The sequence below is a fragment of the Ambystoma mexicanum genome, chromosome 6p (genome assembly GCF_040938575.1).
Source record: "Ambystoma mexicanum isolate Mex_15411 chromosome 6p, UKY_AmexF1_1, whole genome shotgun sequence".
NCBI lineage: Eukaryota > Metazoa > Chordata > Amphibia > Caudata > Ambystomatidae > Ambystoma > Ambystoma mexicanum.
In genome coordinates this window covers 353,605,128-353,618,044 of record NC_090935.1, presented here as the reverse complement: position 1 = coordinate 353,618,044, position 12,917 = coordinate 353,605,128, and the positions used below count along the sequence as shown (strand labels likewise).

Genomic DNA, 12,917 nt, shown 5'->3' with positions numbered 1-12,917 from the left:
GAAAGCGTATCCTAACAGGCACCCAGGAATACAAAACCCAGTTCCTTCATCCACAGAGAGGCACGTGGGTTGTAAGAATATTTGATTTACTTAGCTTATTCAAATTCCGATTCATTGAAAGAAAACAGCCCAATCCAGACCCACTGAAAAGACTGCCGACCTTCACCCCAGAGGTTTGGAGGATCGCAGCACATGAGCCGCCATTCTGTTTGCCTCAAGGATGGTTTTCAGGCAAGGCAGGAAGGCAGTCAGACTGAAGCAGGGTGTGGAGAGACATGCAGGTAAGAGGGTACGGAGGAACACTGGTATGAGAGGCAGATCTCACCATTAACAGAGGCTGGTTGGGCATGGGGGGAGAAGGGCTGGAAAAGAGGGTAACGGGAGGTTTAGAGAGGGTTGTGTGGTAGCAGAATGAGACATGGAGGAGGGTGGCAGCTGATTCGGTATGACAATCAGTGAGTGGGCAGGCTAGTAGGTGTATCGGCAGAAATCACCCTGCTGGCATGGGGGGGCGGGGGGGAGGGGGATTTCGGGCCAGGACTTCTACCAGTAGGTGACTCGGACCCGTAGATCAAATAATATGCTCTGACCACTATGAGAAAAGTTAGCATGGGAGGCCATAACCTTGCAAATCCATATTTCAAAGAAATTAGACTAGTAGTTTTAACTGGCACAGCCGTTGGAAACCCAGTGATGGTGAGATTAATAAAGTCAAAATCCATACAAACAGCCAATCAAGGGGGTGGGGGGTAGCTGAATAGAGGAGAACGTAGCAATCCCCTGCGTTATATACTCACAGTTATAAGGAGGCACCCTATAAATACCCCATATCTTGTCTTTCAAAAAGAGAAATCTAGTGACCACTGCAGCTCAAGATGTTGATTGTTTAGGCCCTACCAATGGAAACAATCCATTCTGATTCTGGAATGATTATTGTTAGATCATGCGTAGCAGCTGTTGGAACATTATACTGGACTGGTCATAAAAACAGAATGTGCAAATCACAGGAGGTGTGAGCTCTAGTGCATTGAACCGAAGGGAAAATAAAAAAGAGTTTACATCTGGCAATCTGGAACATGTGCCTTACAGTGATATTGCTGGTAGAAATTGTGGGTGCAGTCATAATGGACATGTGCTTTATAGTGGCATTGCATGCATTTATTGTGGGCAAATCCATTAAGAAGTCAGTTTACAATGGTAGCATCTGTATATTGTGAGCACAGGGTTATTAAAGTAAAACATTGCAATGCTGGCTTATATTGTGGGAACAGGCCTCATGAGAAAGTGCGACTTTATTTAGTTTTCACATTTGTATGGGTCCATTCCCAATGTTGTGTGCAGTAACCATGCTGGGACCACATATCGGTTTATTGGAAGGAGCCCACTGGCGTGGCATGCCTATTAAACTCAAAGGACAACTGAAAATACATTTCAATCCTAAACGTTCTAAACGCTGGCGTTTTGGAAGCGCATATCACTGGGATGATATCCTCTTGCAGAACCCACAAACATATTCGATATTGTACTACAACATCTTCACCACATAAACTGTAATGATATATGGACGATAAAGGTGCAAGAGAGTTGAAAGGATATGGACATTAGGCGTGGGTAAGGGTGATTAAAGTAGCAGGAGAGTTGTGGAAGGGACATACAACTGGTAGAAAAGCTGCTAAATAACTAAATTGCTATTAATGAACCAGGCAGATTTCTACTGTGGCGTTAAGCCCCCGTTCCAAGGGCTGAAACGGGGGATAATGGCCCGGCAACCCAAGTTTTTTTTTTAAAAAAAACTTTATTTTATTAACATTTTTTAAGAGCACAAGACATTTTCAAAATAGTAAAGCATTTTCACATAGAAGCCACATTTCCAACAGTCTAGATCCCCACTGGCTCCATTCCTCCCCACGCCCCCCCCTTTCTGCCTTTCTCCCCTCCAACTCGCAACTCCTCTTAAAACTCTACTCTTTGTTCAACGGTGCAAGATCTGTCTGCCAAGGTCTCAGTTCCGAGGGTCACTACAGTATATCCACCTAACCCTTATCGGCTCCCCTCCAGGGTCCCCCACCCCCTCCGCATCACATTCATCTCCATCACACTCGGCACCAACTTTGGATTAGTCTACTCCGTTGTTTTCATCCATTCCCCATTTTAGCAGCACGGCTGACCACTCAGCATGATATTCCGCCACTCAATCATTCACCACCGCCGTGAGCCTTTCCATTACCATCGTATTTTGTACCTTCCCTTCCCACACCTCTTTCATAAGGAGCATTTCCTTTTTCCACCATTTGGCTATCGACAGCCTCCCTGCTCTTAACATGGCATCCCACATCTTCGAGAGCCTCTGTGTTTCCCTGTCTTTTTGTGGGAGTCCTAGCAACTTAAGTGGGTCCAGGTCTAACCCTATCCCTGTTACATCTTCCATCCAGCTGAGCACCTCTTTCGAATAGACTTGCACATTGGGGCACCACCACCATATATGCGCCAGGGTTCCCCGATTGCCACACCCGCTCGGGCAAAAGGGAGATATTCCCTGAAACATTTCAGACAATTTCACTGGGTCTCTATGCCAACCTATTAGCATTTTGAAGTTGTGTTCTAAGACCACTCTGTATATTTGTGAGTGTAGAGGAGGTCCCAGACATGGCCTACACCCCAACCCCACAGTTTGAGGCACCAGGAACATACTCGCCAAGGTACGTGACGTATGACGAACAATTGAACCAACAGAGAGCTGCACTGAGCCCATGCCCAGTGCCCATCAGAAGAGCAATACCTGTTGAAATGCCCATAACCAGACAACCATGGGCGGCTCGGTACCCGCTGAGGCAACTGTACCAGCAGCTGGCCCGAAGTGAAGACTACTTACATGCCGTCCCTGAAGAGACCCGTAGAGCCCTAATGGAGGGTAAATGGTGACGACATAAAAGCCTGGGCAGTCGTACAGATGCACATAAACGACAAGCGAAAAGGATAGCATGAACATGAACAATCGAAAGATGACGCACAAGGACAAAATGGAAAGAATAATGATGTAATGGATTTATAAGAAAAAACGATGTTGATACATAGAGACGTAAGGAAACGTAACCATAAAGGAAGGATGAAAATAAACACCTGACTAAATGCATGTAAATGGGCTTGGAACGCAAGAAGCTAAGAACACGGAACTGCTTGCAATGCTTAGTAGAAGAATAGAGTGGCATGCGCCAATTATATATCTACCTCAATGAAGCACAGTATACAAGTGCAACTCCATTTTGTAAAGCAGAATTAAGCCCATGCTGCATGGGGCTAACAAGGCCAAGATTCATATTCAAGCCAAATCCAGAGAAATGAGCAGAATCGAAACTCAGTAAGAAGCAGCTCATGCCTGGGAATTCAAGGTCAACCTAAGGAAGGGAGGAGAGCAGCAACATCGGATAATCGAAACTTTAGAGCATACCAGCCAGCCACTGAAGGTCAAGATAAAGAGGGCCCCAGGCAGGTGGCGAGGCTACGGAAGAATCAAATACACGGATAACAGGAAAATGAAGCAGATTCACAGTGAACAGACACGTGACCAGCCAGGCGCGAAGAGGTACCAACGTCTGATGTCACCTAGAACCAAGGATGCCATAACTTTTCCAGATAAGAGGCTACAGTTTCGAGGCCATCCTCAGCCAACTAATTGACACATAGCCCTAAAAGTAATGATTGATGGAAAGGAGGCAGGGTGAATCTTGGGGCACAAGGCACCTGGGTGTCCATTCTGCATGCTGCTAATTAAAGTGGAGATTTATGTCTGGGGTGTAACCTATCCAATCAAAATGGACCAAATAATCTAGGGTCCTATAGCTTGTAGAACCAATTAGACGTTGTGTGTGTAGTGACGTCTATCACGAGTGATGTAGTGGGATGGGCGTAGACGCCCACCCAGTAAGAGTTATCCAATCCTCACGCTCTGTTACCATATACAGATATAATACCTATAGTAAACTTACCTTTTCCAACCAATAGAATTGCATGACAAACTGAGTTTTACACGTCAAATGATGACAACTTTTGCCTATAAGAATTGCTGTTTGAATGGAGAACGGGGGAGCTGAAGCGAGACAGGTGATCGCGACATTGTTGATTACCATTTGTTTCCCCGTTTTTTGTACTTGTCATTAAACGGACTTCCCTTTGCCAAACTATTGAGTTGTCCTTATTGAATTGTGTCGGAGTAAGAGAATCCTGCACCCCATCCTCCTAAAGGTGCAGCTATCTTGTCTTACGGGTACTCGAGGGTGAGCTCTGGCCTATGGGCCCATCAGAGGACGCACCACCCTCCTGTACACTTGGTAGCAGAGAATGGTTTTGACCATCAATTATTGATAAGACACCTATTGACCGACAACACAAAGTAACTCTAGGTCTTCGGCACTATCACGAGTCCTTCGCTATTCGGCTGAGTAGACTGAGAAGCTTCCCGTGTACAATGATAGTGTAAATCCATAAAAGAAAACTGCAGTGGGTCTGAAGGAACCTGCCTTTCAAAGCATAACCCTTCTCATTCCTACGGGCAGCCGATCGGACAAAAAAAACAAAAGTCAGTAAAGGAGGGGCAGTGATCCCGAAGATCCAGAGAGGAACCATGCGAGCGGTGAGTGAACCAAAAAAGTAAATATTTTGGCAAATGTCTTGTAGGCATTAGAACGAGTAAGGGAAAAGGTAACAGAGGGAGGCGGAAAATAAAATAGTCAGAAGTAGAGAAGACTATATTATATATATATATATATATATATATATATATATATATATATATATATATGGATAATGACTCGCTCAAAATAGAGAAAATAAGTGGTTACCGGGAGGACACCCGAGAGAAAAAACAGAGGATACCAGGAAGGACACATGAGATAAAAAAGTAAGGATTCGCCTTGTTCCTGCGCTTTAATATAGTGGTCAGAAGAAACGTGAACTCAGAGCCCATATAATAGGGGACGATTAGGCTACTGTGACGATTAAAGACGTCACAAAAGGGGTTTGTTTAAACTCCATGTCAGGGTAGTGATTAGAAGGCAAGGATATGTGTGTCCAGCTGGTGTCTGTCAAGTATCTGTCGTGCATGTTCTGTTATATGTCAAATGTAAAGAATTGAATCATTGACTGTTTGAAATGAAGTTTGGGCTTCACGCGATTCTGTAACTAAGAGGGAATCGCACATGGATTGATGTTCTTGAGTAAACTGATGAGATAGAATTTTGGCAGGAAAAGATTGGATCGGAGCTTGCGTATGTGGTGCTCGCTCATATTATTGGAAGTATTAAACGTGCATGAAAATATTGTTGGTAACGGAATTTAAGAATGGAGAGTACTTCACTTGCCCACTTATGTAAGCAGCTGCCCAAACATGCAACCAAGCTTAAAAAATATAGCACAGAGTGGGTCAATGGTACCGCCCACAAGATGTTTATGCCGTGGGTGCAGAATGGGTCCCTAGCCAAAGCCGTCTTACAGCACATGACGACTTATCTGCATACCACATATACAGGAAAAAACTAGAGCAACGCCTCGCTGTTCTAGAACTTTGGAAAATGTTCGAACAGCTGAAGGAGGAGGAGCCACCCGTAGACTGGATATTAAACGTATGCACGGAGGGGAGTGAGACGCCTACTGCGCCACCAGCCCTGCCTGAGCCAGAAATCAATGGAACTAAGTCAGAGGGACTTTACCCGCTAAGGGAGCTCAAGGCAGCCACGGGATATAGCAACCCTGCATATGAGTGACCTACGTACAGTAGTGACGAAATCAGGGGGGAGGATCAGGAAATTAGTCTTACCTCCGCAGTCCCGAGGGACAAGGAGAGACGCGATGATGAAAGGAAGGATCAGGCACAGACAAGTGCACCTCTCGATAAAGAGAGAGAGAGGGAACGAAATGGAAAGGAAGTAAAGATAGAGTTGATGAGTATTCGCAAAAGATGAATGGATGGGAGGACAAATATTATTGAAACTAGATGGAAAGGGTGTTGATGATGCGAGACCGAGAGAGAAGTCTGATGAGACGCAAAGAAGGGAGAAAGAAAAGGAGAAGTAAATAAGGGACGAAAGGATAAAAAGGAAAGATAGGCTGAGGCGAGAACATATATATATATATATATCGCGAAGAGCAAAAAAAATAGCTTGTTCGCAAACAGAAGGCAGCCTATGCCCAGTGCAGACAGAATCGGCAAAGTTTGGAAGAAGAGCAAAGAGTACGTGAAAAAAGGATAAAGAGGCAAAAAGATGAGGAAGTTATAAGGGTAAATGAACGTAGGAATGAAAGAAAAGGGGAAGAAGAAAGGACTAGAGAAGACACGAGGAGACGCAAGGAAGTCGATGAGGATATACAACGTAAACGTAGACAGAGGGCACGTGATCTCGAATATTTGGAGCAGGAAGTTAAAAAACCCAATCCTGTTGTAGAATGGGAAGACATTGAAGAATTCTTTCCCGCATACGACTCCGGGTACGAGTATTGATGATGACTTCGACACCAGAAGCATCAGGGAAACGATTGATAAAATATACGATGAAATGGGGCTGGAACAAATATCCCAAGGGGGAAGGGAAGACGAGCGCTTGGAAAGCACTCCGCTGTATGAAACTGAGGATGTCACCCAAAGTAGTGGGAGCAGGGGACTGTCCCTGGACAGGCTAGAAATTAGTAAGAACAATGAAGATGCAAGGAGTTGCATGAACTGGGAACAATCAGAGTCCGATTCCGGTGGGGAGACGGAGGACGAGGCACACAAAAAAGTGAGACGGCGCAGGAAACGGCTCCCAAGGGACAAAGGGGTTCGATGGTCAGACGCCAGTGAGTCTGTAACTAGGGTATCAGAGTCTGCCGCGCAGCCTGGTCGACATGAAGGAACACCCCACGATCAGAGGGGGGTGTCAGCACCTGTCTACGTAGACAGATTGAGGACATTGCCAGGTAGACGGCGATGCAGGAATACTACTCCAGCAATAGACAGGAGAGCTATGGGGAAAGAGAAGGAGGACTGCGCATTCCAATTCCCGCTACTAGAAAAGGGGGGAGTAAGACCACAATATATTCCATGGCCACACATGGACAGAGAAAACCTGAAAAACAAGCTTCCAATGTTGACATCGGAAGCCGGGAAGTGGATACACGAGTTAGAAAAAATGACAGGGAGTGTCACATTAGCTATAAGGGACGTTAAGGGCCTCCTGATCGCCATACTTGGTGAGAGAGCAGACGATGTATGGAAACGAGCAGGGTACCCTGGTGTAACCATAATTAACACTACCCATGACGGAGCCATTTAATAATTGTAGAGCAGCGGTGTGGAAAGCGCTACGAGTATTGTACCCAGATACGTCCGATATGGGAGCTATAATTACTCGAAAAATGAAAGTCAGAGGATCTGTTGATTTATATCCAGAATTTTCAAGACGCATGGGTGCTCGAAACACATTAATCTTGGACGAAATCTATCCCTGTATTCTCCCACATATTGTGCCAAGGGTTGCCTGAACCGGTGCAAAAACAGCTCAAGAAATTGGTAGGGGTAGAAGCTAAACCATGGACCGAAATACAGTTGACAATTGAACATTACTGTAGATTGTTGCAAGAAAAGAATCAAAAAAAGGAGGCAACTCATAAGGGTGAGGAAGCGAAGCTGGTGCAAAAGAAACTTTCAAAGTATGCTCTTGAAGGAGCTATGCTGACCAGCCCAGCTGAATCGAACGTACAACAGGCGACTAACCCGTCGCAGAATAACCAGAGTAACGTGGGATTTTACCCGAGGGGAAGGGGATTCAGAGGAAGAGGATGGCAGAGTAATCAGGGTGGATTTCAAGCTAATCAGGGAGGCTTTCAAAACGTGCAGATGGGCAGTCCAGATATGCCAAATGGACAGATGGCCCGACCACCGCCAGTGTGTTGGCTTTGTGGAATGGCAGGACATGTGGCGCGCTCGTGCAGAGGCCAAGGCGCGTGGCAAAATGGTCAAAGAATGGGAGCAGGCACGGTGAATCCGCCTGCTATCCCACAACAGGGCGGTGCACAGAATCACACAGTGCAGCAGCAAGCGCCGGGCTTGCAGCAAGGTGCGCAGCAAGGGGTTCAACCATCGAACATAGGGAACCCTCCGCAAAGGTAATTCCAACAGGCACCACTGCAAATGTCTGGAACAAACTCCAGAGGGGGAGTCAGCCCTGGAAATGGAGGAAATCCACAAGTCTACAGTGGACCGAACTTATATATGAAATAGGACAGCTCACGGGAGCTCTGATGTGCTCTATCCTATCAGTGACACCAGACTCTAACAGGGAACCTAGGGTGAATGCCGTCATAGGAGGGAAAGAATATTCCTTCTTAGTTGACACGGGTGCAACGCGCTCGTGCAAACGAGAAGGCAAGTTTTCCTTGTCCGGCAAGGCCATAGATACTCAGAGTTTCACAGGAGCACATAGTCGAGTTCCCTTTATGGACAATCTCCCAGTGTCTGTAGGAGAATGTGAGATGAATGTACCCTTATTATATTCACGTCAGACCCCAGTGAACATTTTGGGTCGAGACTTAATGACAACGTTGAATATGACTATCTCGTTCACAGCGGAGGGTATAGTTTTCTCCACTCCAGGAATGCATTATTCAATGGTATGCAAGATGATCAGAGCATACTCCAGACGCATACGACAACACACGGAAACCCTCCACTGTCTGCACCAGAAGCCGCCTGTTCACGTTCCTCTGAGTGCCCCTTCCAACCTGGATCCTCCAAGAAACTTGGGATCTTGATACCGGCACAGCTTCAAGTACAGCTGGTAACTAGAGCTACCCTGTTAGATCACTAAATATAAGGCTACACTTATAGCTTCATAAACCTGAGAAATTCACACATCTCTCTTTGCTATCTGGTCTTTACACAGGGTCTACCTACTGGACGCCCTGAAGAAGGTGCCCTATACTTTCGAAGTATACAAGAAGCACCGAAACGTGTACACACTAAACAGCATACTGAAGAAGATTCAGGACAGAATAGACCACAATTCCTCTCGCACTTAGTGTGTCTAACAAATGTTTTTTGAACACGTTGGCCAAAATTCGAGATATCTTTTAAGTCCAAAGACTTAGACCTCTTTTTAGCAAATAATTATTCTGAGCATTTGAAATGAGAGACCTGTCAACAAAATCCCTCTCAAATGACTAATCGCAAAGGAAACTGTTCCTCCCAGCACTTACAACATCCCGGATATGCTCTAATTGTTTAGTGCAATTGTATGTCACGAGGAATATGTCTTTTAAGAACCACTAAAGCTGAATGTATGCTTCCCTCTACTTTGAACACCAAATCCTTGGCACTGAACATGTAAAGTGAAACATGGTTATATTTGATTTTTGTTTGAACACTATCTATGTGTCACTGTGAATTTGTCAGTATTTCACCACACACCTGTTCCAAATAAATAATTATTTTTTCAATACACTTGGTTATATATGGTCATTTGTCTTCGAGTTTGGTACGTACAGGGCCTGAATCAATAGAGGCGTGGTACAAACTGTAGAAACAGACATAGACCGAGACCAGCGCAGAGGAATGTTGCAAGTTTCTCAGTAGTCCCCTTGTCCAAGACTTAGTGTAGATTCAGACAGGGGCAAGGCAGGAACCAGTTTATGCCCCCACCAATGTAAGGAGGGCATTTGATAATCTGTACAATGGGAAAGGGGACAACTTTTTCTTTGTTGGCATACTCCAGACGCATAGCCATGAGAGCTACACCATTAGAACCAGAAGTCTTTTCATATGGCGCGCGTGTGCTTATGGCAGGATTGCCAGGCCTCGCAGATAGAACTATGAGAACCCCTGATGAGTTCCTATTCAGGCCAAGAATACCTAGGCATGAAGAAGAGGGACAGGTATTTCCCTTAACGATACTAACCGCATCAGTACGAGGGAAAGTAGCATTGGTCGAAGGATACGATGATGAAGGCAGACAATGGTGCGCAATTATCGTCATTGAAGAAGGTTATCGAGTGACAGACGTCACCGATGACGATCTGTTCAAAGAACACCCTGACTTAGAAGAGATGAGGGTGGAAGTAAATCTCATATTCTGGGTCAAAATGATCAAATGAGAAGTGCCACAGAGAATGATGTTGGCGCTGATCCGTCCTGCATACTTTGATGACATGGCCCAGGTGCCTGTCTCAGTATGGACTACAGGACCCTATGATGTAGGCCTCCTGAAGGGGGTGGGAGAAGTGAAAATTAAATTGAAACCAGGAGCAATTTTACCAAGAGCACGACAATACCCAGTGTCCAGAGAAGCGGAAAAAGGGATCGCAAAGACAATCTCTGCCATGATGGATCAGGGCATCCTAGTGACGTCAGAATCACCCTGTAATACGGTGATTTACCCTGTCAAGAAATCAAGGGGAGGGTCGTGGTGTTTAATCCAAGATTTAAGAGCATTAAACGATATTGTTGAAGCCGAGTTGCCTATAGCCCCTAATCCATCTACAATCTTGTGTAACATACCGATCGAGGCGAAATACTTCACAGTGATTGATTTGAATAAATGCTTTTTTCCCTATCCCGTTACACTGTGACTCGCATGATCTGACGTCATTTACATTCAGACAAATGCGTCTGAAGAGCATGAGATTGCCACATGGGTATTGTGAGTCCCCGTCCATTTTTAACAGAGTCCTGCAAATGGACCTAAGCAATATTGCAGTAGACCGTGTTGTTTTGCAGTATGTGGATGACATTCTGATGTGCAGCACCACTGAGGAGCAGTGCAGGCACGATTCAGTCCAGTTACTGACCACACTGGCTGAGAAAGGATATAAGGTTGACAAAGAAAAGTTACAATACTGTAACAGGTGCTATACATAGGCCAGTTAATCTCACACAAGGGGAAAAAGGTTACCCCAGAAAGGGCTGCAGCTATCATGAACAGGGCTAAGCCGCTCACGATAAAGCAAATACAGAGCTTCCTAGGCCTGTGCAATAATGTTAGAGCATGGGTCTTCGATTACAGCTCGTATACCAAGCCCTTGCTCCAGGGCCTAAAGAAAGAAAGGAAAAGATTGAATGGACTGAGGCAATGGAGAAGGGATTTGCAGAACTCAAGAGGGCAATTTGTACGGCCCCAGTTCTCAGGATTCCTAATTATGCAGAGGAATTCTATCTGTTCTCACACACGAATGGCAATGTTATGACAGCAGTACTTGCCCAAAGAACCTGGGGTACAAGCCACTGGCATATTACAGTGGGAACCTGGACCCAGTCATGAGAGGCACCTTTCCATGCGAACAAAGTTTAGCTGCCACAGCGTTCGCCATAGAGAAGGAGACAACCATTGTAATGGGCTGTTTTATGACGTTATACGTCGAGCACTCATTATTTACCATCTTGGAGAAACCAAAAGGCACATTGACATCACAGAGGGCTTCTGCCTATGAAGTGATAATATCTAATCCATCGATCAAAATAGTTTTATGTAAAACTGTAAACCCAGCTACGATGATAGCTGAGCCAGTCACTGAAGGAGAGCCGATACATGACTGTGCAAACTATGAAGAGTTGTATGATGAAATCCCCAGGGTGAAGGAAAATGCCCTGGCAGGAGGTGAGATTGTTTTCTTTGATGGTTCATCAAGAATTGACCAAGAAGACTGACAAAGACACACAGGCGTGGCCGTGGTAAAACACATAGCGAATGGAGTATTTCGAGTGCTCATCAGTGCAGGAATACCATCACATTATTCAGCACGGGCTGCAGAATTAGTGGCGCTGATACTCACCACTGAGTCACGCAGACCAGGAAGTAACAGTATACAGTGACTCCGCCTATGTGACGCCCACCGTGCATGCAGGCCTAGCGCGATGGAAAAGGAGGGGCTACCTCCGAGTGGACGGCACGCCAGTGCAGCACGCAGCCGTATTGACAGGCTGATAAAGGCACTACAGCTCGCAGTGGGCATAGCGGTCGTGAAATGCGCCGCCCACACTAAGGGGACAAATTTTGTGTCACGTGGAAACCATGAAGCAGACACGGAAGCCAAGCGTGTGGCATTCAAGAGCGAGACGATCATGGAAGTAGATGTGGCACGCACCCATGAACGAATGATGGTAGCTCGATCCACACCAGAGGCCTACAGTAATATGGGGCAGACTCAACTGATGGAGCTTCAAGGGGAGGCACCACAGGACGAAAAGAACCTGTGGAAGCGTTGAGGGTGTTCTTTAAAACCCTCGGACGGATTGTGGAGGCAAGATAGCACTGGTAAACCAGTAATGCCTGTAGCCTTACTAAAAATAGCATTGGAGCAGTTGCATTACCCACTTCATATGTCAAAAGAAAATCTTGCTGCAACGCTCGCAGAAGACTGGTTTATACCGAATTTAGCGGAGCATGTTCCATTCTTTATGGTGAACTGCAGAATCTGCCAGCAATTCACCGCTGGGCACACATTAAAACTAGTGACAGCACTTACATGTCGATTATGTTGACATGATTCAAGTGTGTAACGGGTACAGTTATTTAATTGTAGTGGTGTGTCCATTCTCTAGATGGATAGAAGCAGGTCTCTGTACACACTCAGACTCAACCTGTGCTGCCAAATTCCTGATGAGAGAAGTGTTCCCTAGATGGGGGGTGTGTGAGGTGATTAGGTCAGACAATGGGGCTCATTTCGTAAACTCAGTTTTTGAACAGATTAGCTTGCTGCTTGGTATAAAGCACAAGTTCTAGTCGTTGTAACATCCGGAAGGTAACAGGTTTTGTGAGAGCCAAGTTGAAGCTTACTCTAAAGAGGTGATGGCTGCACTGTCTACAACTGGCATTGTATGCACTTCGGAACCAACCAGGCTCTGACCATCATCTTACGCCGCACGAGATAGTAACGGGAAGGAGAATGAGGACCCT

At 45.6% G+C, this 12,917-nt stretch overlaps 1 protein-coding gene across 3 annotated transcripts in view; it reads right to left on the bottom strand.

Annotated features, from left to right (window-relative positions):
• SPEF2 (sperm flagellar 2) overlaps window positions 1-12,917 on the bottom strand; it is a 1,748,369-nt gene that overhangs the window by 1,539,706 nt on the left and 195,746 nt on the right. The window lies entirely within an intron of this gene.